The sequence below is a fragment of the Natrix helvetica genome, assembly GCF_964273705.1.
Source record: "Natrix helvetica genome assembly, chromosome: 9".
In the NCBI taxonomy this organism is placed as follows: Eukaryota; Metazoa; Chordata; class Lepidosauria; order Squamata; family Natricidae; genus Natrix; species Natrix helvetica.
In genome coordinates this window covers 23,425,075-23,452,641 of record NC_138560.1, presented here as the reverse complement: position 1 = coordinate 23,452,641, position 27,567 = coordinate 23,425,075, and the positions used below count along the sequence as shown (strand labels likewise).

General features: G+C 43.6%; 1 long non-coding RNA gene across 1 annotated transcript; it reads right to left on the bottom strand.

Moving 5' to 3' along the window:
• Window positions 1-12,445: 12,445 nt before the first annotated feature.
• On the bottom strand, window positions 12,446-27,295 carry LOC309396748. The gene is made up of 3 exons (XR_014176154.1): window positions 27,185-27,295; window positions 16,413-16,530; window positions 12,446-12,793 (listed from the first exon to the last, which is right to left on the bottom strand). It is a non-coding gene; the product is annotated as an uncharacterized lncRNA (long non-coding RNA).
• Window positions 27,296-27,567: the final 272 nt, after the last annotated feature.

Here is a 27,567-nt window from a genome sequence, read left to right as displayed (position 1 = left end):
CCAGTTGCCTCTTGAAAAAGCACCATTGGACAAGATGCACATGGGGTGGAGGTGGGGTTGTCTCAATCCATTAGCCACCTCCAATATGTCATACCACCACTGGGGCCACAGGCCAGTTGGCAGAGCCAGGTGTCAGGGTTCCAAGTGACACCCCTAATGATTGAAGACTCTGAGGCTAGAAGTTCCTCAAAGTTCCATTTTATTAGAGTTGTCATATTGGCACATCTGGGAAAACCTGAATCTGAAAGCTTCCAGATTTTTCCCACCCAAAAGAAAGTCCAAGACTTGTGCCCACATGTCCATCACATGCTCCAATCAATGCACCGTCCCAACTGGGGGTGCCTCCCAGTCATGCCACTCCAGGGGCAGGCCAAACGTCCTCGACTCTCTCAGAAAGGAATGTTATTATGGCTAGATATCCCTGCGACTCCATGCAATCTCAGTCTCCCACAGCATTAAATCGTGGCAGCCCTGAAGAATTCAAGAAAAAGATGACCTCCATGGAAGGCCAGAAAGATGAATGTAGATCTCACCTTGGCTGGAGTTGGAGCCACAACAGAAAAGATTCTTCTTCTAATGGAGGGGAAGTAAGAGTAGGAGAAAGGGCAGGAAAGAGAAGAAGAGGGGAGGAGTGGGGGAGAGAAAGGGGAAGGAGAGAAGGGAAAGAAGATGAGGAACAAAGAAAGAAGAGAAGGAGAAGAAGGGATGGAAGGAAAAAATGGGAAGGAAGAAGAAGTATGGTTGTTGCAAAATAAGATGGGCGTATGCAGTGGTGAAATTCATTTTTTTTACTACTGGTTCTGTAGGCAAGGCTTGGTGGGCGTGGTGTGGTTTTGTGGGCATGGCAGAAGAAGGATACTGTAAAATCTCCATTCCTACCCCACTACAGGGGAAGGTTACTGCAAAATCCCCATTTCCTCCCAATCAGCTGGGACTTGGGAGGCAGCGAATAGATGGAGGCGGGGCCACCCAGAGGTGGCATTTGCCAGTTCACCGAACTACTGAAAATGTCTGCTACCAGTTCTCCAGAACTAGTCAGAACCTGCTGAATACCACCCCTGGGTGTATGGTATGGTAGGAAAGCAATCTTGATTACATCTTTAACTTTAGGAGGGAGAAAAATTGTTATAAATGTTAAAAGATAACACATTATTAATGATAGTTATGAGACCGTATATTCATGAATGTATGTATGAGAAATAAAAAAAATAAAAATAAAAAACAGAGAGTGAAAAGATTCTTCTTTTGTATCTTGCTAGCCAGAAGTCCTTGATAGATGGGTTTCACCACCTGTCCCTTCTGCCAGTGAGGGTGGCATGAACCAATCACATTATAGGATGAGTATTCATTTTTTCCTGTGAATTGTAATATGGGCATTATGTGAAGGGACCCCCCTCTGTGTTGGACAGTTGAAAAGGACTTTCCATGGCTATAAGAGCTGGCCTTGTTTTCAATGGGTGCCATCTTTGGAATTCTCTTCCTTTTTGGAGGGCCAAATGTGTGCTGATCTCATCTGCCTTCAAGGGCAGGAGAAGCTCCCTTCACAAATTTGCCCCCTTCTGCATTCATCCCTTTGCTTCTCTGCGAATGCAGTTTGCTTATTCTATTCTCTGTTCTTTTTGGATGTGCATCTTAAATTAACATATTATTCATTTGATTTGGTTTTTATTAGTTTATGTTGGTTTTTATAGATCATAACCCTCCATGAATTTTCTGGATGGTGGGCAGGCAAGAAATATTTCCAATAAGCAAATTAATTAATACCCAGCATTCTTTGCTCCCTTAGAGTTGCAATTGTAGTAGTAACAATACTGGAGTTAGCCTAGCACGGAAGTCTGATTTGTAACTATAGGCAGAGATTTCTTTTCCTCCAAAATTGATCCGTGGATCATGAGTTTCAACTCTCAGTGGGTCTCGGTTGGGACAACATAATCAAAAGGATACATCAGCAAGAGATTTCTTAGACAGGGTCTTGTCTTAATTTGTCTGCGTTAGTTCCTCTCCGCTCTTGGATTGGAAACGTGGCTTTATGAAAAATGAAAAAGAAAAATCCCCATCAAAACAGAAGCTCCAGAAGCTGCTGGATATTTGTGCAAGAGAGAAAGAAAGAGCAGAAACTTTGCAAATTCTGGCAATAGAAGTCTTGTGGAATTGGGATCCCATGACAAGAGCCAACCGTCAGGCGAATCCAATGCATTTCATATTTATGAAAAGATGATCTAAACGCAGAGCTACGTCTCCGGGCAAAATATTTCATTCTGTAATGATGACAAGATGCTGTTAAGGCAAGATGACACTGATGAATTCTGAGGAACTGGTGGATTTATAAGAAGGATAATTGCTCTCTGCATCTTTCTTTAGAGCATCAAACTCTCTGCGGGGTGGGGTGTGTGTGGAGGGGTGGTGAGGAAGGGATACAGTCTACTGATATTGATTTTTTCCCCAATTCAACAGTTTGGCAAATCCTAGCAAAGATTTAGCCCAACCAAGGTTATTTGCTCTTAGGTTAGAAGAAGCAAATCTGGTATTTTCCTCTCTTCTATCAGGGCATCCTCGAGGCGAACTATGTCAAAAAAGTCAAGATGGCCTCTGCAATTGCATACATAACTTTTTTGACCATCCCACCATGCAGAAGTCTTTGTTCTTCCACAATCTACTTCCTAAACCTCCATCCCCTAACTGGCAGCAGCCCATAAGGTTGGATCTACACAGAGGTGGTATTCAGCAGGTTCTGACCAGTTCTGGAGAACCACTAGTGGAAATGTTGAGTAGTTTGGAGAACCAGTAAATACCACCTCTGACTGGCCCTTCCCCCATCTATTCTCTGCCTCCTGAGTCCCAGCTGATCGGGAGGAAATGGGGATTTTACAGTATCCTTCCCCTGCCATGCCCATCAGACCATGCCCACCAAAGCCATGTCACACCCACAAAGCCACGCCCACAGAACCAGTAGTAAAAAAAATTGAATCCCACCATTGGATCTACACCTCTGAGAATTCCTAGCTACCCGGGGAATGAATTTGAGATGACTGCACAACATCAATCACCTTTGACTTTTACTGACACAAAGTCCACTTTTAGCTTCCTTAACACTATATAGTAATGCTAGCTTATTTACTTAAGGCCTTTTTTATCCTGATTTGCAATCACAAAGTCTTTCTGAGCAGATTTATAGGTCAGCTAGAGGTCTGGTTTTCAGGTTTGCCATTGAAAAGAGATGGCAGGAAAGGAAAAGGGGAGAGGAAGGGAGGGAGGAGGGAAATAAAAGCAAATTTAAACACCACCAAGTGACAGTTCTGTTTAAGTACAGTTGGGAGTGGGAGTAACTGGTGCAAAGTGGAGGAGGGAAGCTGAGGCCACAGGTGAATTCACCAATGCCATAGCCTTTCTCTTCCTCTAGGCCTGAGGAAATGACTGCTGAACATCTTTCATAAGGTTTGGGCTGCAGTGGAGATCAGTGGAGAAGGGTGATAGCTCCTCTTTCATCATACTATGAGGACTCTTCCTGAGTGAAGCTTTGCATTGCTCAGCAGGTTTGCAAAGGGGCAGGAGAGAAGAGAAATTTGCAGTTAGGAATATGCAACTTCAGAAACTGAGAAGATGAGGCTCTAAACTACAGCCCCAAATAGCATGAATAAACCCGCCATCCTGGGCCCAACATTTGGGAAGCCAGGCTCTGCCTGTCACAAGCCAGGACAAAGGGTGAGTGATGGAGGAGTAGCACCTCCCTAACAAACCTTGGTTCAGCTGGCACGGCTGGGAGCACCTCGTAAGGGCCCCTTTCCAGGGTTACAGGAGAAGACGGTCAACGGTTTTGAAGGCGGAAGAGGGCTCTATGCCCCAACGGCAGCTCAAGTGGCAGAACCATCTTCTAGGAGAAGGGAAACTCTACAAACCTCCACTGCCTTGTGGCTACATCCACTACTGGAAAAGGCTTCGGGAGTCAACCTCCAGGCAAAATCCGGAGCTGGAGTCCCGGAAGCAGTTTGTGACTGTGTACAACCATGTTCTGGCAACTCCCATGACGCAGCTGGAACCGATCGGATTGACTCTGCCGTTCCATTGGACTATTTCAGCCATGTGGAGAGGGGGGATCTGCTGCTTGGGTAACAGTCTATCCTCCATATTAATCTACCCAGGCCTCGTGCTCTGGAGAGGACACTCCAGCTTTGATCTCTTCCCACAGCACGATACCCTAGTCTTTTGAGACTGAAGGATGCCAATGCCAAAATAGCATGAAGGACATGGACAGGTAGTTCTCAACTTACGCCCACAAAGGAATCCAAAATTGCTATTGCTAAGTGAGTAAAATGGGGGCAGTATAAAGGGGGCAGGCTGAGTTTATGAGAGGAGGCAATCCCAAAGTGTGGATGCCTCACCAAGCTGATGCACCTATATTCTTCTACCCGTTATTTTATTTCATGACAGTGAGGGGCTCACAAGAAGATTCGTCTGATGCCTTTCAGATATTATATTAGGAAAATATTATGGTAGGAACATGAATGTACTACTAGAGGTAGGCCTCGACGTACGACCACAATGGAGCCCAATATTTCTGATGCTAAGTGAGACAGTTTAAAGTGAGCTTTGCTCCATTTTATGACCTTTCTTGCCCCAGTTGTTAAGTGACGCATTGCAATTATTAATAATACAGTTGTTAAGTGAATCTGGCTTCCCCATTTACTTTGCTTGTCGGCAGGCAGCAACCATCATGAATATGAGTCAGGTGCCAAGCATCTGAATTTTGATCACCTGACCCTGGGGATGCTACAACGGTCGTAAGTGTGAAAAATGGTCCTAAGTCGCTTTTTCAGTGCTGTTGTAACTTCGAATGGTGACTGCCAGATCCCTAAAAGTGATACTGCCATTCAATTGGGAGAAGGGAGGGGGGGGGTTGGATTTGATTCATTAGTATTGCCTGTGACAGCTGGTATTTTATCACTGGTATCCTGGCCTGAGATCTTCTCACCTCTTGGGGAACGTATAGGAGGGCTGGTTATGTGGGTTGTTTCACTTTGATAGCCAATGGATGATAGCTATGGGAACGTATGCTTATCCATTTCTTAGGGGGGCTGGTAGGATGGCACCTTCACACCTGTGGATTGGCTGAATCTGCACTTGGCTGAAGGGAGGGGGTCTCTACTGCTTTAATTCCACTTGTCTTTGCCTGAGGGTATTCAGACGCTGCTTTGAACCCATTGCAGTCACTTTTGCTTAATACAAGGTTCTTTTTTGAAATACTTCATTTCAAGAGCCTTCCCTTCCTTAAGTTAGGAGGAGAGGAAATCCTTACAGGTCACTAAATCAGCTGTTGTAAATTGAGGACTACCTATTAGGCATGTGTATAACAAATATTCCCAATGTTAAATGCCAAATTAGGATTTCCACCATTTCATTGAAATTTAAATCCTGGTCAAATACATGAGATTTGAGGGACACGATGAAGGAGCCACCTAATCCATTATTCCAGTGGTGGGATTCAAATAATTTAACAACTAGTTCTCGGCCCTAATGATTTCTTCCAACAGCCAGTTCAAAAAACTGCTCAGAAAGTTAACAACTGGTTCTCCCAAAGTGGTGCCAATTGGCTGAATCCCACCACTGCATCATGCCATTTCCTGCAACTGATAGGTTGGAAAGATTCCATATCTCCACCCCTGGTTGTCCACTGGGTCCTGAAATCCTGAAGCAGACTCTCTAGCAGTGGGGAGGCTCGTGCAATCTATCAGAGCAAATAATCCTGATTGGCATGGACTACCAGCCAGACTGGTTGAGACATGATGACATTGTGGGACAGAGCAGTCAAGGCGACCATCCTGGTGAAAGGCTGGGCAAGGTTCTGGTAGTTTGGGATGGCACCTAAACTGGAGAGGGAATCTACTGGACAGGGCAAAGAAGCCAATCAGTAAATGCCATATCCCTGATGTGGACATGGCCAACACTGGAAGACTTTTGGGGAGAATTTCATTTTCTGCCGTATTTTTTTCAGAAGTAGCAGTTAGAGCAGCTTTAAGTATAGAAAATGGGCTCTGCCCTGCCCAAGTCTGCCCTTGCTTAATTTTTTTCTCAGTTTTATCAATCCTACCTTTATTATTTTTATAAACCTCAAGTGGTGAATGCACTAGTTGCTCTTTCCTTCCCTTATTTTCCTCATAGTAACAACAGTGGTGTCAGGGTTCCAAATAGCATCCAAAAGTAAATCAGAGTCCAAAGCAAAGGATTGCTCAAAGTTCCAATTTATTAAAACAGCCACGTTGGCACATCTGGGAAAATGTCCAGAATCCAAAAGCTTCCTGGTTTTCCCACCCAGTTGAAAGTTCAAGATCTTGCGCCCACACCCACAAGTCCATCACATGGTCCAATTTTCCATTGCCATGCTGGCAGTTCCACCCATCCAGTTCTGGTCAGGTGCAGAGGTGTAAAGACCAAGGATGACCTTGGCTTTCTAGAAATAATTTTGTTATGGCTACATCACATCTCACTTCTTGCAATCCCCCCTCCCATTTCCCCACAATAGAAAATGGACAGTAAAATAATAGAAAGTGTTGCAGGCCAAAGATCCAAAAGAAAAGATGGCTGCAGGACTAACACCTGGGAGGTGGTTGAGAGAGAGTGAGTGAGAGTGTGACTGGCCCAAGGTCACCCAGATGACCTTTACACCTAAAGCAGGACTAGAATTCACAGTTCTCTGATGACTGACCCAAAGTTTCCAGCAGGTTTTCATACCTAAGGGAGACTAGAACTCATAGCCTCCTGGTTTCTAGTCTGGCACCTTAATCATAAGACCTTAGTCTTAACAGCTTGGACAGGTGGACTTCAACTCCCAGTATTCCCCAGCCAGGAACAATCCTGGGAGTAGAGGTCTACACATCTTAAAGTTGTGACGATAGAGAAACACCACATTAGTCCAAACTGGCTCGTGGATTTTCCATGTTAATTGTTCAAAGATTCATTTGTACTCTACAACTTCAGCATGCATTCAGTCTAGAACTCTTTCTTTTTCCTCCCTCCCCATTGTCTCCCTCCCCCTTGGCTGTCTTTGTTTCAGGCTGAGCCCTACTCATTCCAAGAGCAAAGGATCCGTTTGGACTCCCTTTCTCTCCTCCCTGCCCAAGGGGATGCAAGACTATTCTGAATGGCATCTGTACAAAGGAAATGCACAATGGAAGCCATTGTTGCTACCTTAGTAAGACAGTCCTCACAGCTTTAGAGTGGGAGGAAAAGGGGGGTGTTGCTTTAGGTGGCATGAGTCATGAGCAAGTAGGCAGAGAGAGACGGGGGATTGGATCCAAGGAGGGAGAGAAGCAGCTCTCTTTTACTGCCTCAAATGCTGTTTAAGAAATTGAACTACATGATGATGATCATGATGATGATTATCCAGGGATGCAGGGGCTCAGTGGCTGAGATGCTGAGCTTGTCGATCAAAAGGTCAGCAGTTCAGCGGTTCGAATCCCTAGCGCCGCGTAACAGAGTGAGTTCCCTTTACTTGTCCCAGCTTCTGCCAACCTAGCAGTTCGAAAGGATGTAAAAATGCAAGTAGAAAAATAGGGAAGGTAACAGCGTTCCATACGCCTTCGGCATTTAGTCATGCCTGCCACATGACCACAGAGACGTCTTCAGACAGCGCTGGCTCTTTGGCTTTGAAACTGAGATGAGCATCGCCCCCTAGAGTCAGGAATGACTAGCCTATAGAGACCATCGTGCCTACCGTCCCTGTCCTACTGTCCCCATTTATTTGTACCCATTTCCTGTGTTCTTATTCATGTTTATTCTTATTCATGTTACCTTGTACATGAGTGACAAAACAAACAAACAAACAAACAAAAATTGGACTGTTGGAACCTTGGTGCTTTTTGGGTGTGATTGTTTTCTTGGAAGCATTTCATTACTATGCTAGATAGCATCATCAGTGCTAGTACTACTGGATAATGAAACAGAATAACCAAGCTCAGAGAGCACCAAGGACTCCACTGCCACTTCCTTCCTTGGGCAGGGTGGAGTTATTATTTTATTATTTTTGTTTTTTACTATTTTTTTCTTTTATATTGCATTTTTATGTCCTGTAAGCCGCCTTGAGTCACCATGTGTGAGTAGGCAGCAATACAAATTTTCTAAAGAAAGAAAGAAATAGATTTGGATTTCCTTTGCAAAAAAATAAATAAGTACAATTCCAAAATGCTCTCTTACTCTATGATTACAAAAGAAAGCATGCTATATTCTATTACCCACTGTCTTTTTTGCTAATCATCCAATCCACAAATAAGTGAATTGTTTCCGTTTTATGCAAAACAAAGTTTATGTAGGGTTTCTAAAAGATAATGGTAAAAGTTCCCCTAGTCGTTCCTGACTCTAGGGGGCGGTGCTCATCTCCGTTTCAAAGCCGAAGAGTCAGCACTGTCTCCGTGGACATTTGACCGGCATGACTAAATGCCTAAGGCGCACGGAGCGCTGTTACCTTCCCACCAAAGGTGATTCCTATTTTTCTACTTGCATTTTTACATGCTTTTGAACTTCTAGGTTGGAGGAAGCTGGGACAAGTAACAGCAGCTCACTCCATTACACGGCGCTAGGGATTCAAACTGCTGAACTGCTGACCTTTCTGATCGACAAGCTCAGCGTCTTAGCCACTGAGCCACGGCATCCCTCTAGTCAGGGGAAATGTAGATATTGTTTTTTTTTTTCTCTAATCAAAGAGGCTCATTTGCTCCCAGTCATTCTCCAATATTGCACAGGGCTAATGAACAAAATTGCACAGGGCTAATGAATATTTACCCATGAACCAAATGCAAGGAACAATTGAATGTCATAAGAGCCAGCAATGTCTATTGCAATTGAGCTCTAGGCCTCATTTGGAGAAATGGAACTTAAGATGTGAAAAGATAAAACGGAAGATGTTTTAATCTTCAAAGTCATCATTTTTCCCCCTGTGTGGCGCTTGCAGCAAGCAAAGAAAAGATTCCATTAAGCAGGGAAGATTTCCTACCACGGCTTTCCCAGCTCTTTTAGGACAGCTTTGGAACATCACACAGAAAAGCAGGCAGCTGAGTTTGTCCTCCAGAGCTTCCTGACAGTTTCCATCCTGCTTGCAACCGGGGAGCAAGCTGTTGCAGATCAGCTTGTGATGCTTCCATTTTCATTTCCTTGAAGACAAGTTAAATGAATTAATCGAGTCACACAAATGAAGGCAAATTACTCAAAAGATAGCAAATTTCATAACCTCAAACTGAGAACAGATGAGCCGAATTAAGGGAAATTGGATTATGAGGAAGAAGCAGGGATATTATTTTGGGTTTTAAACACCCGAGGTATGTCACAATTCATTAAGAAAAAAAGGCATCATAACCTCATGAGATTAACTAGCATAATTTGAACCTAAATCTAAGCATTTAGATGCCTCGAAGAAAAGGATTTTGAGAAATTCATGGAGGATCAAGTTGTCAGTGGATATTAGTCATGAGAATTAAAAAGCACCTCTATTTTCAAAGGTCCTAACCAATGTGAGGGAGCTGCCATCTCCATTCTTCCACTACTTTTGGTTTTCCTCGAACATATTTAGCAACGAAGAGCTGATAACCTCCACGAATCATTGATTCCACTGTTAAAAGCAGCTACCTTGCTTCATTTCACCCACTTCAGATGCAGCTCAGCTCCTTTGGCAGAGCTCATGGTCTCAAGAGAAAAAAAACTTCCTTGGAACTGGTTGGAGGAGAGTGGAAGCTAAGAGAGATCCTGGTCTTGGTGCCTTCAGCACAGTGTGAGGATCTCACACTGTGTGCTGAAGAGGCTCCTGGATTTTTGCCATAGGGTGCTATTCACGCAATATGCACTGGCCCTGGAGGTCCCTTAGGACACCAAGAAGATTTCAGGAGTTTTGCCCTCTCTGGTCCACAGTTCTATAAGCCACCTGAACCACAACCTCTCTGGGAGGATGGAGGGATTGAATTTCTAGACCACTCTAGACCAACATGATTCTGGGGGGTTACAGTGAAAAGAAATGAATTGTTTAAAAAACAACCACCATCCAACTACATTACCCCAGTGGTAAAATTCATTTTTTTTTACTACCAGGTCTGTGGGTGTGGCTTGGTGGGCCTGGCAGGGGAAGGAAAATCCCCATTCCCTCCCCACTCCAGGGGAAGGATACTGCAAAATCCCTCCCCACTCCAGGGGAAGGATTTTGCAAAATCTCCATTCCCACCCACTCTGGGGCTAGCCAGAGGTGGCATTTGTTCTCCACACTACTCAAAATTTCCGCTACTGGTTCTCCAGAACCTGCTGGATTTCACCCCTGCATTACCCCCAACTCAAAGTTGTCATCCCAAGTCTTTAGCTCAAAGCTTCAGGAAACTCCGAGATTGTAAAGATTACATGAAGACAAACAATCTGAAGGTTGTATGAATACTGCTGTCCCAAAGCACAGGTGCTGCAACAGAAGAAGTCCCCTTCCTGAATCCCACTAGCGATAGTGAACCTATGACACACATGTCAAAGATGGCATGCCATGATGTTTTGGGTGACACACCAGCATTCACCAACAACTATTCTTGAAAGCTGTGCTCACACACCTTGGGGAATGGCGCAAGGTGACCATTTTTAAAGGGCAGTGGTTGCAATAGGGCTGAAATTGAGGTCCTGGTCTGTGCATCAGGCCCAGGCTCAGGTCTGGTGCTGTGTGATGCTGTTCAGGGTGGACTAGATTGTGGGAGTGAGCGAGAGAGAGGGGGGGGGAAGAGAGAGGGAGGGAGGGAAAGAGGAAGGAAGGGAAAGAGAGAGAGAGACAAAGCGAGACAAAGCGAGAGAAAGAAAGAGAAAGAGAGAGAGAGAGAGAAAGAATAAGAGAGAGAGAGAGAAAGAGAGAGGGGGGGGGAGTGAATGGAATGAATTCACAATTCCCCATTAGCTTAAATTGATACCATTCTTTCCACTCTGGTTCCAACAAAAACATACAACTAGATACATCTTGTCCTTCTGCAACCCTTGGGAGCCTCATTTAGATCAGAAAAGGCCATCTGAATATTGACTCCATGTGCCCAGAGTGAGCTGCCAAGAGCAGGGAGCAATGTCACCTGTGCTTGAAGCTGCTGGTATGAGTCAACCATGTGCATAGCTGCTGGTCTTATTAAGGTGGCCTCTGGAGAGATGGAGCTGTCTTCCGTTGGCTTTCAGAGATGGACTTCAGATGCCCTTCTCTACCTGCCCGTCAGGACCTTTGATGGAGAAATGTGTGCCCCCCCCCCGCCAATCTCCCTGGCGCAGGTCTGTAGAGTCACCCCCGGTTCAGCACCAAGGACAGCACATAAAGGTGCGCAAAGAAGGAGACCAGCTGGAGCCAAATTGATTGTCGTTCTCTGAAATCACATCCGAAATATTTGGTTGTCTGACAGATATTCCAGCTGCAAATAGCTGGCAGCAGGAAAAGCAAAGAAAAATGTTTTAAAAGCATTGAATGATTCATCATAGGGATGTCTTTCATGGAAGGTTTGACTTTGAAGCAAGGATGGCTTTGAAGCTCAGGCCTTCTGCAGAGCAGGAAAAAAAAGGAGCCGCTTTAAATTCATGAGTATAATTTCTGGTTAATTGCCATCTTCATGAAAATGAACATCTAACTTCACATCCAACAACCCATATGGGATTCTGTTTCTTTCATTTGTTTGTGGCCATGCAGAATCTTTTACAAGGGTTTAAATTTCACAATGGAGAAAATCTTGTTTTGGCTTTTGCATTGTTCTTTGTGCTTTGCAAGCAGCTTACTAGGCATTGTGGAGAAGAGAGACAGAAAATGAAATTTTTAAACAAGCTTCACCCCCATCAAAATGGAAATGTAATCAGTCAGCACTCTGTCTGTTAAATTAATGCTGTGCCGGATATCTAACCAGGATGATGAATGAACAAGCAAATCTCAGTTAGCAGAAGACCATGAAAGTTTCTAGAAATAGAAATATGACATTCCCAAATTCATTGGAAGTGCTAGGATATTTGGGCTGGTTCATACATGTTAAATCTTAAACCTGGGTTAACAAAACATGGCCACCAGAAAATGCAGGCTAGGTAGCAACCCCTTAATTATTTTAATTTGAGAAAGAGTCAGGCCATATTCACATTTAGGTTGGAGACGATCAGGAAACGTTAGCCTTTAAGTGAGGCTAAGCAATTGAAAACCAACTCAGAAAGAAGGCAAATGTCAAAACATTTTTCTACTATTGCTCAGAAAATGTCAAAGATGTATCCATGAAGTTATCAAGAATTGAATGAGACATTAGCTTTATTAGAATTCAGAGGAACTTAATTTGAAGGGAGATCTATCTAATACTTGAGAATCAAAGAAATAATAACCTCTGGAACAGATTGATACCTGTGTTTATTTATCTTATGTTTATGCCAGTGTATGACAGGCTCCAAACACCAAAAATGACACATTGAGATCCTTTTAAGCCTTTATTTATTTTTCACATATGGATAGAAAACTTGCTGTCAAGCACACTACCAGCACATAAAGAATATACTTTGGAAACAATTAGGGAGGAGCTGTCTTCACCCTCTTTCTCTCATGCAGACTGTCTAAACTGTGCTGTCTCTTGCTTTCTGGAATGCATTCCCCTCTTCTTCTTTTAATCCAGACAACATTCCATTACAGTTTTGAATGCAAATGTTTTTCAATTGGGTTTTTATTTTTCAAAAAAAGCAAAACCTGCAAGGTCAACCAAAGACAACGAAGAATGGAAAGTTTTTCAGTCGCATCAGCATATCCTTGACATGGAACCCCATATCTTCAGATGATGAACCTCGGGGCTTTCTGTATATATTAAACAGTTTGAAGGGAAAGTACCATGGAGCCATGGTTTTGTTAAGTATGAACAGAACCATTATTTAAATTACTTAATTTATTATTTTAGCTTCAAGGCTGCCTGACTCCATAGCAACAATAGGTAGCTTTCAATTAAATAATTAAGAAGATAGCAACTGACATCAAGAAAACCAAATATAATTAATCAAAAAGAAGAACCAAAAGCCAAACCTGATGAGGTCTAAGCCCTAAAAGAAGAGCCTTCTCTTTAGTGGCTCCCTCCCATTCCTGGTGGCCCAGTGGTTAGAATGCAGTACAACAGGCTACTTCTGCTAACTGCAATTTGGCAGTTCAAATCTCACCAGGCTCAAGGTTGCCCCAGATTGTTAGGGGTGAGATGCTAACACTGTAAACCACTTAGAGAAGGTTGTAAATCACCATGAAGCGGTATGTAAGTCTAAAGGCTATTGCTATTTTCTTGGAAATAAGATTGAGCTCTTCCTTGTTATTTTTCTGAAATGCATTGAAGCCATGGTTCTGTCCATGGGCCTGGAGATGACTCAGAGGTCACAAAGTGGCTTGTATGATTGTGTCACTGCCACAGGGATTTCAGGGGTTTTATATTATTGATTTTTAATCTGATTCCATAAAGAACTTGATCTGGACCTGACATGTTGGAGTCCAATATTCATCACAGCATACATGCAGATGTTCCTGCAGCCATCCCTGCCTAGCTAGGACTGGATCACCTTCAATATGGACCCAGGTGGCTATTAGCAGATGCCATAAAGTTGGGGAAATAATGTTATTTTGCTGTCCTTGTTGCCACAATGTAAACCTGAACTTTAAATTCCAGCCCACAAAGATATCCATCAATCAGGTAAAAGGTAACGGTTCCCCTCGCATATGCTAGTCGTTTCCGACTCTAGGGGACGGTGCTCATCTCCGTTTCAAAGCCAAAGAGCCAGCACTGTCTGAAGACATCTCCATGGTCATGTGGCCGGCATGACTCAATGTCAAAGGTGCATGGAACGCTGTTACCTTCCCAACAAGATGGTTCCTATTTTTCGAACTGCTAGGTTGGCAGAAGCTGGGACATGTAACGGGAGCTCACTCTGTTACACGGCGCTAGGGATTCGAACCACCGAACTGCTGACCTATCTGATTGACAAGCTCAGTGTCTTAGCCACTGAGCCAACCTCTCCCTATCCACCAATATCCATGATCAATTACTGGCTACTGAGAGATCCACCAGTTCCCAAGTCTCGTTCTCAAGAGATCATTGATCAGAGTAATCAAATCATCATTAAGTTCAGAGAAGGATGGTCTTCTCTCTGTGACCTTGGAAAGAGCAGACCTGGTCACTGACATAGAATTTCATCAAAAGTGAATTCACCAGCATTCCTAGCTATGAAATAGTTCAGGATTCCACACAGAAATATTTTCTCAAATAACAGATTCATCACAGTGAGCTAATTGTGTCTGAACTGGATACAAGCTCTTAATGCTTCATATACATTTGAATAGATTCATTCAGACTTAATTTGGATTCACACTTCAATGCCCCAACATTTTAGCCTTATGGCATTTTATACGTCTTTGTTTAAGTTATTTTATTCTCGCCCCCTTTGCAAATTGAGATTTTTCCCACTCAAATCACGCACTCAGTATTTTATATAGTTCACATCTTACTTTGCTTCACACCCCTCCCGACAGAATTGGATTGCAAATTGCTTGTTTGCAATTATTGTTGAAGTGTCTTGTTTACTGAAACTAGTGTGGTTTTTTTGTTGTTCTTTTCTATTTTTTTTATTTTTGCAACTGATTGAAAATGCAGTTCAACATTTCATATGCAAAGTTTTCCCTGCAGTTCCATGTTAAATATAACTCAAATAAGATAAAGTATTTTTCAGACAGGCTGAAAATGACATACTGGAAAATGACATTTTCTCTCTCTTTTGAGTGATAAAAGATGTTTGTTTGTTGCAGCCAAATGAAATGCAATTTGCTCATGTAATTGCATTTTAATTGTAATGGGGCTGCAATTGGTTCTAATTCAATTAGTGGCACACCTTCTTGGAAGTCAGGTGAGATACCTTGGGAGAGCTTTCACCAGATGTCACATGTCTATAATCAGGGACAAATGTCTGGTTATGAGTCCTAGCATCCCGTACATCTGGGGTGACCTTAGTCTTAAAGACTAGAGGTCAACATAATAGATAGGTATTTATTAATTGAGCAGTCTTACGGATATATATATATATATATATATATATATATATATATATATATATATATATATATATATATATATATATATATATATATATATATATATATATATATATATATATATATATAAATAAAATAGAGGATCTAATCACAAGATAAAAGAAATAAAAGTTAAATATATACAGCATGTGCTACATACAGAGACTCAACAGTCAGAAAAATACATGTCTTTAGAGGATATCCAAATTTGTTTGATATCCAGGTAGTCCTAAACCTACAACCACAACTGAGCCTGAACATTTCTGTCATTAAGTGAGACATTTGTTCAGTGAATTCTGTACCATTTTATGACCTTTCTTACCATAGTTGTTAAGTGAACACTGCAGCTGTTAAGTGAATGACATGGTTGTTAAGTGACTCTGACTTTCCCTTTGACTTTGTTGTTTAGAAGGTTGCAAAAGGTGATCACATCACCCCGGAACTATGGTCATAAATGTGAAAAACAGTCATAACTCACTTTTTCCAGTGCTGTTGTAACTTTGATTGGGCACTAAATGAACTACTGTTCGGATTGACTGGATTGGACTGCCCACTCGGTCGCCCAGTCACTGCTCATCTCTTCCAGCCACTTGCTTGGGCCTTCCGGCTGCTCAACCCACCCACCCAATCTGAACATTTCTCCCTCCATTCACAGCGGAGCTGCTGCAGTCTGTCACTTTAAGGTAGTCCCTGGGAGGGAGGTGGCCTAGGGGGCATAAAGGAAGCAGCAGCTCCACTGTGAATGGAGGGAGAAAAGTTCAGATTCTTTCTGCCACAACATTCACTATGAGCCCTTCTCGTTCTCATACACCCATTTTTTCTGCCAGGTTCTATGGGTGTGGCTTGATGGTGGTGGTCCTGTGACTGAGTGGCTGTGGCCGTGAGTGACATCGAGTTGGCCATGCCCACTCAGTCACAGGACCCCCTCCCACCAAGCCACACCCACAGAACTGGTAGGAAATTTTTTAAAATATCTCCCCTGACTACCTGTTGTGTAGTTTCCAAAAGATGCCCTAAGTAAATTATGAACCTCAAGACAAAGTTCAAAAGAAATCCAGTCATTTATTCGGAGTAACATTTTGGTATTTTCTTCTGCTGTGGAGCAATAAATGACGTTTGAATTTTACCCTGTTTCTCCCCTCCCCACCGTCTGTGTCTTAAATCACATCCACCAATGAGGTGCTGAGACAGGCTATGAACTTGTGCACCTCACACACCAGCTGCAGAAATATGAGTTCTGATTCTGGCCAAAGGTATGCATGGAATTCTCCTCCCTTTTCTATGTCAGCTTGATAATAGTCATGGAAACGCTTTACAAGCTGGCACCAGTAACATGTTCTTAGATTAACTGCCTTACCTATAAACTTAGCAGTTCTCCTCACGATGTACCAGTTCAAGCCCAAAGGGAAATAAGACAATTTGAGGTTCAGATCTGGTCAGCTGTTCTTTCAAGTAGAGATGTTCAGCATTTCAGCCTAACAGAGACATATAGTTGACAATCAGACACATGAGACATGTGTTCAAAGGCTGCATCCTCTCATGACATGGCAAGTGGTGAAAGTGCCCATATTTAGCCACAGAATCCAACAACTCAGGTCTTGCTCTAGAATGGGACCTTCTTATGGTGATCAGCATCTGCAATCTTCCCAGCCAGCTTCCAACAAAAGCAATGCCTTGATTGGCATTGTTCAAATTGGAAATAGAGATCAATATCTGAAGCTGGCATAAACTCCTGTATACATGCATATACAGATAGGCACATAAACCCATAAGAAATCTAGGCTAGATTGCTACAATCTAGTCAAAGTTTTGGATTAGTCTCTCCTCCAATAGAGGTTGATAGTACAGATACTTTATCTGCCAAATTTGTTTCCCAGAAGAATTTCAAGATATTTCTCCTATGGTAACTCAGCAGTGGAACATGTGCTTTGTATGCAAAACAAATCCCAGATTTGGTCCCTACCATCACCAATAGAAAGATCTCCATGCTGGAAAGAAGCCCTACTAAGAAGACACCTGCATTATCCCCCACCTCATTAGTGCTTCCACTAATGAGATGTAATATCCATTGTCTGCTTTTTAAACCTCTAAATTATATATTAATGCTACTAATGTAGTTCTTGCAGTGGGTACAGTAGATCTTATGTTCACTTCAATGAGAAACACATCTAATTTAAAATAAGGAAAGCTAGACCTGTAGAAAATAAAGACACATACTTCAATAGCAACTTGCATATTTTATATCACAGTTATTTTAGATCATAGTATATCACAGTTTCAATTCTGTCCAGGGTGGGTGACTTCTTGAGAGCATGTTAGGGTCATCATAAACCAGCCTTTATCAACCCATTGCCGTCCATATATATATATTGGGTTTAATTTCTCATAATCATTAGCCAGATAAGCTGTTCGATGTGGACTTTAATGTTCATAGTAGCTGTTCAATATATTTCGACCGAATCAAGTTGGGTATGTCATTTCATAGAATTATAGATGGAAGAGTCTTTAGAGGTCAATTAGTCCATTCCCCTTCTGGTCTTCGGGTTTCTGGTGCTCCGGAGCCTGCATGCATGCATGTTCCGCTTTGGGCAGTCAGTTCTGAAAAGGTTTTGCCATCACTGCATTAGAGGGTTTGCAGTTTTTTCCAGCAGGGACCCAAGGTCATCACATGAAACACCCCCCTGCATTTTTCCCTATCAGTTTACAGTTCAAATTGATGAACAATAATTTAGTTTCAGACCATTTTTCAAATAGGAAGATGAGCAAAGTGTGATGTTCTTGGCCCTTGGTGAGTGATGAAAAGGCCACGCGTACTTGAAGGAGCATGTATAAATGCTATAATTTCTTCTGCATAAAAACATCCCCAGCCTTTGCAGCCTCCACCTCTCTTAAATTTTAGAAGAAAGACCTAGGAGGAGGTCTTCCGTGGACTTTTTCCAGTTGGGGAGGGGGGAGAGCAACTGCTTCTAGTAAGGAAACATTCTCCTTTTGAGAACAGGAAGAAGAATCTTTCCCGAGGAAGATTAAAGAAATAATACATCCAGCTTTTCTGCACCCAAAGAAAAATGTTGGTGGAAACTTTTGAAAAACCATTTTTATCCAGCTATAGTATTTAGCATCTGTTCATTTAGCAGCAAGATAGCAAAAAGTGTACTATCGTTTATTGTTCATAAAAATAAAAAAGAGCAAGTTTGGTCTAATGGTGAAGGCATCAGGCAGGAAAGCAGGAGACCGTGAGTTCATGTCCTGCCTTAGCCATGAAGGCCAGCTGGGAGATCTTGAGCAAATTATTCTCCCTCAGCCCAACCCACCCCACAGGGTGGTTGTGGGGAAGACATGTATGCCACCTTGAGTAAAAACCATAAAGTCAGTATACAAAGAAAATAATAAAATAAAACAAACAGACCTTTGATCACATAATCATACCTTCTACCTTAACTTATTGACATCCTCTGAAGAAATGCCTACTGCCTTGACTTTTTCTCAGGGGGGGAGGGATCCCCCAAAGCAATGTTCTTTCCAAACTTGGCAACATAATCCCTGGGGAATTGTGGGAGTTGAAGTCCACATATCATTGCAAATTTTGAAGAATTCTGCCTTAGAGCTTGCAGTGATACGGGACCTGTCCTATGCCATTTACTGATGAATTATGAAACAAGTTCTTTTTGCATATTTCCAAGTTCCCTTGCATGTAATATGTCTTTATTTCTAACATTGGGGCCCCTCCTTTCTACTAAAAATGCTGCTGTGCATTTGTGGCATCCTGGTTTTGACTTGTTCATGCAAGGTAGGGGGCAGAGGCAGAGCAAAGGTTTAGCAAAGGTATTGAACATTCCTTTCAATACCTTAGAAAGCTCCATGATGGGTCACAGGATGAGAAGAAAGAGGGAAGAAGGCTTAGAATAGAGGACCTGGTCACTTCCTAAGCCACTGCCCAGCTTCAGCCTCTTACAGAAGGATGCATGTGTGTGCTCTCTTTTCCTGCTCTCCTAGCTACATCCAATTCATTTATAAATCGAGGTTCTCCCTCCCACCTCCAATCCTACATTGGCTCTTTCTTTTTTTATTTTGTCAAGCATGTATAAGATAACAAATATAAGTATAAACATGATTATGCATACAGGGAATGGGTACAAATAAATGGGGACAATAGGACACGGATGTTAGGCATGCTGGTATCCTTATGCACGCCCCTTACAGACCTCTTAGGAATGGGGTGAAGTCAACGGTAGGCAGTTTAAAGTTAGGGTTATGGGGGTTTGGGGAAGAAACCACAGAGTCAGGTAGTGCATTCCAGGCATCGACCACTCTGTTGCTGAAGTCATATTTTCTGCAACCGAGTTTGGAGCGGTTTACCTTAGGTTACATCTATTGTGTGATCATGTATTATTGTGGTTGAAGCTGAAGTAGTCATTACAGGTAGGACATTGTAGCAGATAATTTTGTGTACTTCACTTAAGTCGGATCGAAGATGGCAAAATTCTAAGTTGTCTAAGCCCAAAATTTCAAGCCTGGTGGCATAAGATATTCTGTTGCAAACAGAGGAGTGGAGGACTCTTCTCGTGAAATATCTCTGGACTCGCTCATATGTCTGATATGCATTCCAGACAGATGAGCTGTACTCGAGAATTGGTCTAGCAAAGGTTTTGTATGCCCCAGTTTGCCGTTCAATATTACCAGAGAAAAGCTTCGCAAGATTAGGCTAACAACTCTTAATGCCTTTTTGGCATTGCTGTTACAGTGAGCTCTGTCACTCTTCAACTGTTCAGATTTTGGAGAGTTAACCTGCTGTTAGAGAGATGGACAAGCTTTAGCGTCTACATATGACTTTGGCCCAACTTTCTTTTAGGCTGGAAAACAAGGAAAGGCATTAAGAAGACAACAAATATTACAACACATAGCTTTCTGGTTTTGTTTTGTTTTGTTTTGATCTTTTTAAATCATTTTTGTGCATTTTCTGAATGTTGCTTTGAGTGAATGTAATTATGACTTGAGCTACTTTGAAAGTGGCGCATCTTTCTACTTTGTAAACTCAACAGGTTGTAAATCATCCTTACTTGAACCTTACAGCCTGATGTGGCGTTAGACTGCAGCATTCTTACTGTCCATGGGGAAGGGAAAGATTGTTGCTATGCATTTCATGAAAGGGTAAATAATTTGTATTTCCGATTCCCACTATAAATAGCACTTCTCCTTTGAAACCTTGTAATATTCAAAACTCCTGGGCATCTTCAGAGATTGCTACTAGGTTTGCATGATTGGAAATGTCAAGGAGAACATTTATAAATGAATGCATGGTTTCTAGAAATGCATTGTTCCTGTTCTTATCAAAACAAAGATGACAAAAAAAAAAACCAACACCAAACATCTATTGTGGGATAGAAACATGACTGCAAAGGGAGTATTCATTCTCCACCCCACACCCTCCACACCTTTTCTATCAATAAACTTTTACAGTAAATGATCCGTATTTTATTTTTATAGCTACCTTGGCTGGAAAGAGATATCGGATTAATGTTTTATCTATTTCACTTGACTGTACACCGCCCCGAGTCCCTTTGGGGAGAGGGGGCGGTATAAAAATCGAAATAAAAGGTAAAGGTAAAGGTGAGAACAAAGCAGAGAAGGGAAATGGGCTCAGAAGATGAAAGGGTCAGGGGTCATACAAAACCACCATTGATTCACCATTAATTGGGTAACCTAACGGGAATTGATGGATGGCTGAATGGATTCATCAGGCTTTTAGGAAATATCAAAGAGGAAATAGAAATAGGTTGAGAAGGTCCCTGGGTGTGGTGGAATGTAGTCTGGATCCTCAGGAGGGGGGGCTGCATTCTAGAGGGCAAAGCGATACTGTATTTTTGGAGTATAAGACGCACCAAAATTTTGAAGAGGTAAATTTTAAAAAAAGTTTTTGCACTCTGCAGACCTTTCAAACCCTCTGCATGCCTCACTTTTTTTGTAAAAAACAGGGCATGCAGAGAGTTTGAAAGGTCTGCAAAGTGCTCTGGGGGGGCTGGGGGGGCAAAAACAAGCAAAAAATGAACAAAAACGAGCAAAAAACAAGCAAAACTGAGCAAAAAATGTTTTTGCCAAAACAAAAAGGGCATGCATAGCCTTTAGGAGGCTTGTAGAGTGCTCCTGAGGGCTGGGGGGCACAAATGAGCAAAAATGGCCCATTTTTAGCTTGTTTTTGCCCTCCCCAGCTCCCAGGCCTCCCAAATCCTCTGCACATCCATTTTTGTGAAGGGGACAGGGTTTTGGGAGGCCAAAAATGCTGTATTCAGTGTATAAGATGCATCCAGATTTTCACCCTCTTTTTTGGGGGGAAAAGGTGCATTTTATACCCTGAAAAATACGGTAATGCTTAGATAGTTTTGTTGGGAGAAAGAGTGTGAAGAAGGCTCCTCCCTAGCAATGCTTAGAGCAGTGATGGCGAACCTATGGCACCTTTTTAAAAGCCATTTTTTGCCCTCCCCAGGCTCCAGAGGCTTTATAGGAGCCTGGGGAGGGTGAAAAGAGCCCCCCGCCCCCCCGGAGGCCCTCTGGAGGCTCGGAGGGTCATTTTAAGCGTTCCAAAGGCTTCAGGGACAGTCCGGAGGCTTCCCTGACGCCTTCGGAGCGCTTAAAACGACCCTCCGAGCAAACCGGAAGTGACTTCTCGTTTGCTTGGAGGATCCTTTTGAGTGCTCCGAAGGCTTCAGGGACCATCCGGACGGTCCCTGAAGCCTTCGGAACGCTTAAAACCACCCTCCGAGCAAACCGGAAGTCACTTCTGGTCTGCTCGGAGGGTGGTTTTAAGCGTTCCGAAGGCTTCAGGGAAGCCTCCGGATGGTCCCTGAAGCCTCCGGAGGGCCTCCGGGTGGGGGGGCGGGGGAGGCTCTTTTCGACCTCCCCAGGCTCCTATAAAGTCTCTGGAGCCTGGGAAGGGCGAAAAAAGCATGTAAAAATGGGGGGGGGGTTGCGCATTGTGCACGCATGCGCACTGGAGGGATCGCACATTGCATTATGGGTGTGGGACGCCCGCACACGACCCCCCTGCGCTCCCCCCACTTGTGGCACGTGAGCCAAAAAAGGTTCGCCATCACTGGCTTAGAGTATATCTATAATGATGCCAGTAATTGCTTTAATTTGGCAAGATTCTGTCTATAGGTGTGGAACAATAAAGGAAAGTACTCAGAAGTAACTCTACTTCTCTTTCTTGGTTCTTGGGAAACTGACACTAGGACTGATTCAGAAGCTGGGGACACTCCGAAGCTCTATCCTTGCACTGCATAGCAAAGGCCCATTAAGGTTCTCAGCAGGATCTCCTTAGCTGAGCCCAAAAACACCAGAGATTAAATCTATGGTAGGTTTTCGCCTGATGGGAAGGAGATGCTTTGAAAAGCCCCGATATTCATTTGTGTAGTCTCCAAAGGGGCTTAAAACAGCAGTGGAATGAAATAATTTCCCCCTTTCCCTTTTTTATGCATTAGGGGAGTTGGGAAAATTAATCAACCAGGTGAGAGACCCATCAATGGATTTATTTTAAAGATATAAGTAGAAAGGGCACTTCTGTAAATTAGAGGATTTTTTTTTTTTGAGTTTTGGTGGCTTGACTTTGATAGAATAGTTTTCCCAAAAGAGGGTATAGCCCTGTATCGAAGTATTTGAAGATGTTTTCCAATATTTCACTGGCAATCCCAATCCCAATAGGAATGTTGCTTGGATGTGCATGCACATGTACATACACACACACACACACACACGGCAGGGAGCAGTTTCTGAAGCAGCTGCCTGTCAGGCTTCAATAATGAAGGGATACACACAGAATTACTACTAAACATATTTTTAATTATCCTTCACCTGTAGACATAAATCCTGCCAAGCTAAAGCTATTACTTGCATCATTAAAAATAGACGCTGAGAACTTCTAGGGATGAGCTGCCTTGGCCCTCCCAACCAAACTATCTGAACTTTGCTGATTCTTGGTCCTCCAGAATGCAGTGCCTCTCTCCTGGGAATCCAGGCTACCCTCCCCCACATGGCCTGACTTTGGAACAGGTATGGCTACTTTGACAATTCAAAGATAGATGCTCACACATACTCCTGAGCATTGCTTTCAACAAGCGTCTTGCCCAATCCTTAACAAAAACCACTCAGTTCAGTGGATACAGTACATAAAATAATAGTTGGAAGGGACCTTGGAGGTCCTCCAGTCCAACCCCCCACTCAAGTAGGATATCTATAGCATTCTGGATAGATGGTTGTCCATGGATGGACACCCACAACTTCCACAGGGAAGCTGTTTCATTGATTAATTGTTCTCACTGTTAGGAAAGTTATCTTTAGTTCTAGGTGTGATCTCTCTTTAATGCACAGGTACAGTATATATCAGTGATGGTGAACCTTTTTTGGCTCATGTGCCATAAGTGGTGAGCGCAGGGGGTTTATGTGTGGGCATGCCGCACCCATAATGCAATGCATGACACCCCCAGTGCGCATGCGTGCACTACAGGTGCTCCCCCCATTTTTACATGCTTTTTTCACTCTCCCCAGGCTCCAGAGGCTTTATAGGATCCTGGGGAGGGCGAAAACAGCCTCCCCCACCCCCCGGATGCCCTCCGGAGGCTTCAGGGGCCATCAAGAGGCTTCCCTGACACCTCTAAAGTGCTCAAAATGACCTTCCGAGCAAACCACTTACGGTTTGCTTGGAGGGTCGTTTTGAGTGCTCCGAAGGCTTCAGGGCCTGTCAGGAGGCTTACCTGATGCCTTCAGAGCGCTCAAAATGACCCTCCAAGCAAACCGGAAGTCACTTCCGCTTTGCTTGGAGGGTCGTTTTAAGCATTCCGAAGGCTTCAGGAGGCTTCCCTGAAGCCTCCGGCGCAGTCAAAGCAACCCTCCAAGCCAACCAGAAGTCCGTTCCCGAACATCCAGTTTGCCCATAGGGCTGGTTTTTTGCACTCTGGAGGCTTTACGGAAGCTCATGAAGCCTCCGGAGAGCCTCAGGGGTGTGTGGGAGGCTCTTTTCACCCTCCCCAGGCTCCTATAAAGCCCCTGGAGCCTTGGGAGGGCGAAAAATTGCTTTTAAAAAGGGTGAAATCAACTGGCCAGCGTCCGCATGTGCCCTGGCCAGCTGACAGGGCAGCGCCTCGCGTGCCCTGACAAACGGCTCCGCATGCCACCTGTGGCATGCATGGCATAGGTTCGCCATCACTGGTATATATGGTGTCTTGCTCAATAGTAGTAACTGGGAGAGGGATCTTAGAATCCTAGTGGACAACCATTTAAAGATGAGCCAGCCGTGTGCAGCAGCTGCCAAAAAAGCCAACACAGTTCTAGGCTGCATCAACAGAGGGATAGAATCAAGATCACATGAAGTGTTAATACCACTTTATAATGCCTTGGTAAGGCCACACTTGGAATACTGCATTCAGTTTTGGTCGCCACAATGTAAAAAAGATGTGGGGACTCTAGAAAGAGTGCAGAGAAGAGCAACAAAGATGATTAGGAGACTGGAGGCTAAAACACACGAAGAACGGTTGCAGGAACTGGGTATGTCTAGTTTAATGAAAAGAAGGACTAGGGGTTACGTAGCACGACCTAACTATTCTCTAACCCTGAACTTGGTATATGAACTAGGTAAGAAAAACCAAAAGTACCCATATAAATTGCGTGAAACCAGGCTTAATAGCAGTGACTGTAACATGGATCTTGGAGTCTTAAAGGACAACCAGCTAAATATGAGCCAGCAGTGGTCGGTGGCAGCCAAAAAAGCCAACGCAATCCTAAATTGCATTAACAGAGGGATACAATCAAGATAAAATGAGGTACTAATACCACTCTATAAAGCCTTAGTAAGACCACACCTAGAGTACTGCATCCAGTTTTGGTCACCACAGTCTAGAAAAAGTGCAGAGAAGAGCAACCAGGATTATTAGGGGACTGGAGACTAAAACATATGAAGAATGGTTACAGGAACTGGGCATGGCTAGTCTAGTGAAGAGAAGGTCCAGGGCAGACATGATAGCAATCTTCCAATATTTGAAGGGCTGCCACAGAGAGGAGGGGGTCAAGCTATTTTCCAAAGCACCCGAAGGCCAGACAAGGAACAATGGATGGAAACTGAACAAGGAGAGATTCAACCTAGAAATTAGGAGGAACTTTCTGACGATGAGAACAATCAACCCATGGAACAGAAGTTGTCTTTGGAAGTTGTGGGAGCTCCATCACTGGATGCTTTCAAGAAGAGATTGGACTGCCATTTGTCAGAAATGGTGTAGGATCTCCTACTTGGGCAAGGATTTGGACTAGATGACCTTCCAACTCTTAATCTGTGAATCTTTAGAATAGAAAAGTGTGGAAATGGTGAGATTTACATCTCAAGTTTTAAAGAACCCCACCCCCACCTCCAACCTTGCAAATGCTTTTGGCTGAACATTTCCTGATAATTCCAAGACCTCTGAGAACAAAAGGCCAGAACTTTGATGAAATTCAAGTCTTGAAAGAGAATTAAGAAGCTGAGAGGATTCAGCCTGCCTGCCGAGGCTGATTTAGTTGCCTTAATTGTACCAAGCACAATGACAGCAGATCAGAGAGAGGAGAAAGAACAGAGGAGAGAACAAAAGACATTGAGACAACTGAAGGAGATACGCAAAGAAATAATGAAGCCAATAATGGGGCAGAGAAACGGGACTCAGAGATCATAAACACCACTGTCTGTGCGAGCCTTTTTCTCTCCCAGGAGTTGAATTTCTGAAAGAGGGTTGTCCAACTCCATCGCAGTCAGCAAAGGAAAGAAAATGAAAAATCATCAGAGTCCTTCCAGCTTTGGCCAAGTGTTTTCAAACTTCTCATCTGGGCACTGTGTAAACAACCGCCTCAAGGGGATGGAGTAGAAACAATTCATCAGTACTTAGAGCAAAGGGCTTGAATAAGACCAGGCAAGCCTGCGTTCAGGCCTCACTTTTAGTAATGGACGTTTTCTTGTAATTCTCAAAGATTGTGGGAAGATTAAAATGGCGCAGAAGCATTACAAGCAGTGTTCTGCAGTAGGCTGCTTCAAGGTAAGGCTCCCCTGCACATATGTGCTAGTTGTTCCCGCCTCTAGAGGGCGGTGCTCATCTCCCTTTCTAAGCAGAAGAGCCAGCGCTGTCCAAAGACATCTCCGTGCTCATGTGGCCAACAAGACTCAATGCCGAAGGCGCACGGAGCACTGTTCCCTTCCCACCAAAGGTAGTTCCTGTTTTTCTACTTATATTTTTACGTGCTTTCAAACTGCTAGGTTTGCAGAAGCTGGGACAAGTCACGGGAGCTCACTCTGCTAAGCAACGGTAGGGATTTGAACCGAAGTGCTGACCTTCCTGATCGACAAGCTCAACGTCTTTCAGAGGAATGTTGAGAAATTGGAAAAGGTACAGAGGGGAGCCATTAAGAAGGCACAGGAGTTTGAGAACAGACGAAAGGAACTTGGGATACTTAGTCTGGAGAAAAAAAGGTTGAGAAAAATATGGCATTTGTGTTCATTACACAAAGAGTACCATAGTCACTAACTATTTTCACTTTTAGTGAGATGGGCGACATATAAAACGAACGAATGAATGGCTGGGCTGGGCTGCTGGAGGTTCGCAGCAGTTCGGGAGGACTTCTAGCTAAGATTCTGTGCAGTTCAGAGAACCCCCAAAACCCACTCTTGGCTGGCGCTACCCACCCCGCCCCTCCCAGGAGCCCCCACGCGGCCCATTTTGGATGCAGGTAAGTGCAGGGCGTGTGCGGAGGCTCGGGCAGGGTGAAAAACATGCCTACTGGAAATTAGGAAAGGCTGGAAATGGACCTGTTCCGGCCTCCAGAGGGGCTCCGGAGCCTGGGGGGCCATTTTTGCCCCCCCTGGAGGTTTGAGGAAAGCTTCCAGAGCCTGGGGAGGGCAAAAACACCCCCCTCTTTTGGTGCAGGAGACTGACTAGGCCATGCCCACCATGGCTATGCTTACCCTGCAATCAGCCAGAGAACCCCTTGCTAAAATTTTTGAAGCCCACCCCTGAATGAATGAATGAATGAATGAATGAATGAATGAATGCAATAAAAAGGATCATATACAAGAGTTGTTCCTGTGCCTAGATTTTGCTCACATATGAAAAGAAATTTCCTTACCAACATTCTGATGGAAATGGATGATCGGTACAGCAGTGGAGCTTGGAAGTTGTGAGTTCTCCATCTCTCAAGAGGCTACAGGATCATTTTTCATGGAAGGTTTGTTTTTTGTCAGGCTAACAAACCAAGAAAGACGCACAAAGTTTCTTCTAAGCAGTTTCCTTTATTGCACTACCTTCAGACCTTGGGTGAACAAACTTCCAAGTCTACCTAGCCAACAGTCCTGAAATAATAGAATTGAAGATTCATAGGGCTGAAGAGGACCTTGGAGGTCTTCTAGTCTAACCTCTGCCCATGGCAAGAGATCTTATGTCATCCTGGACAAATGGCTGTCCAATCTTTTATTGAAGACCTCCAGCAATCAGCACCCTTATCTCTGGGAG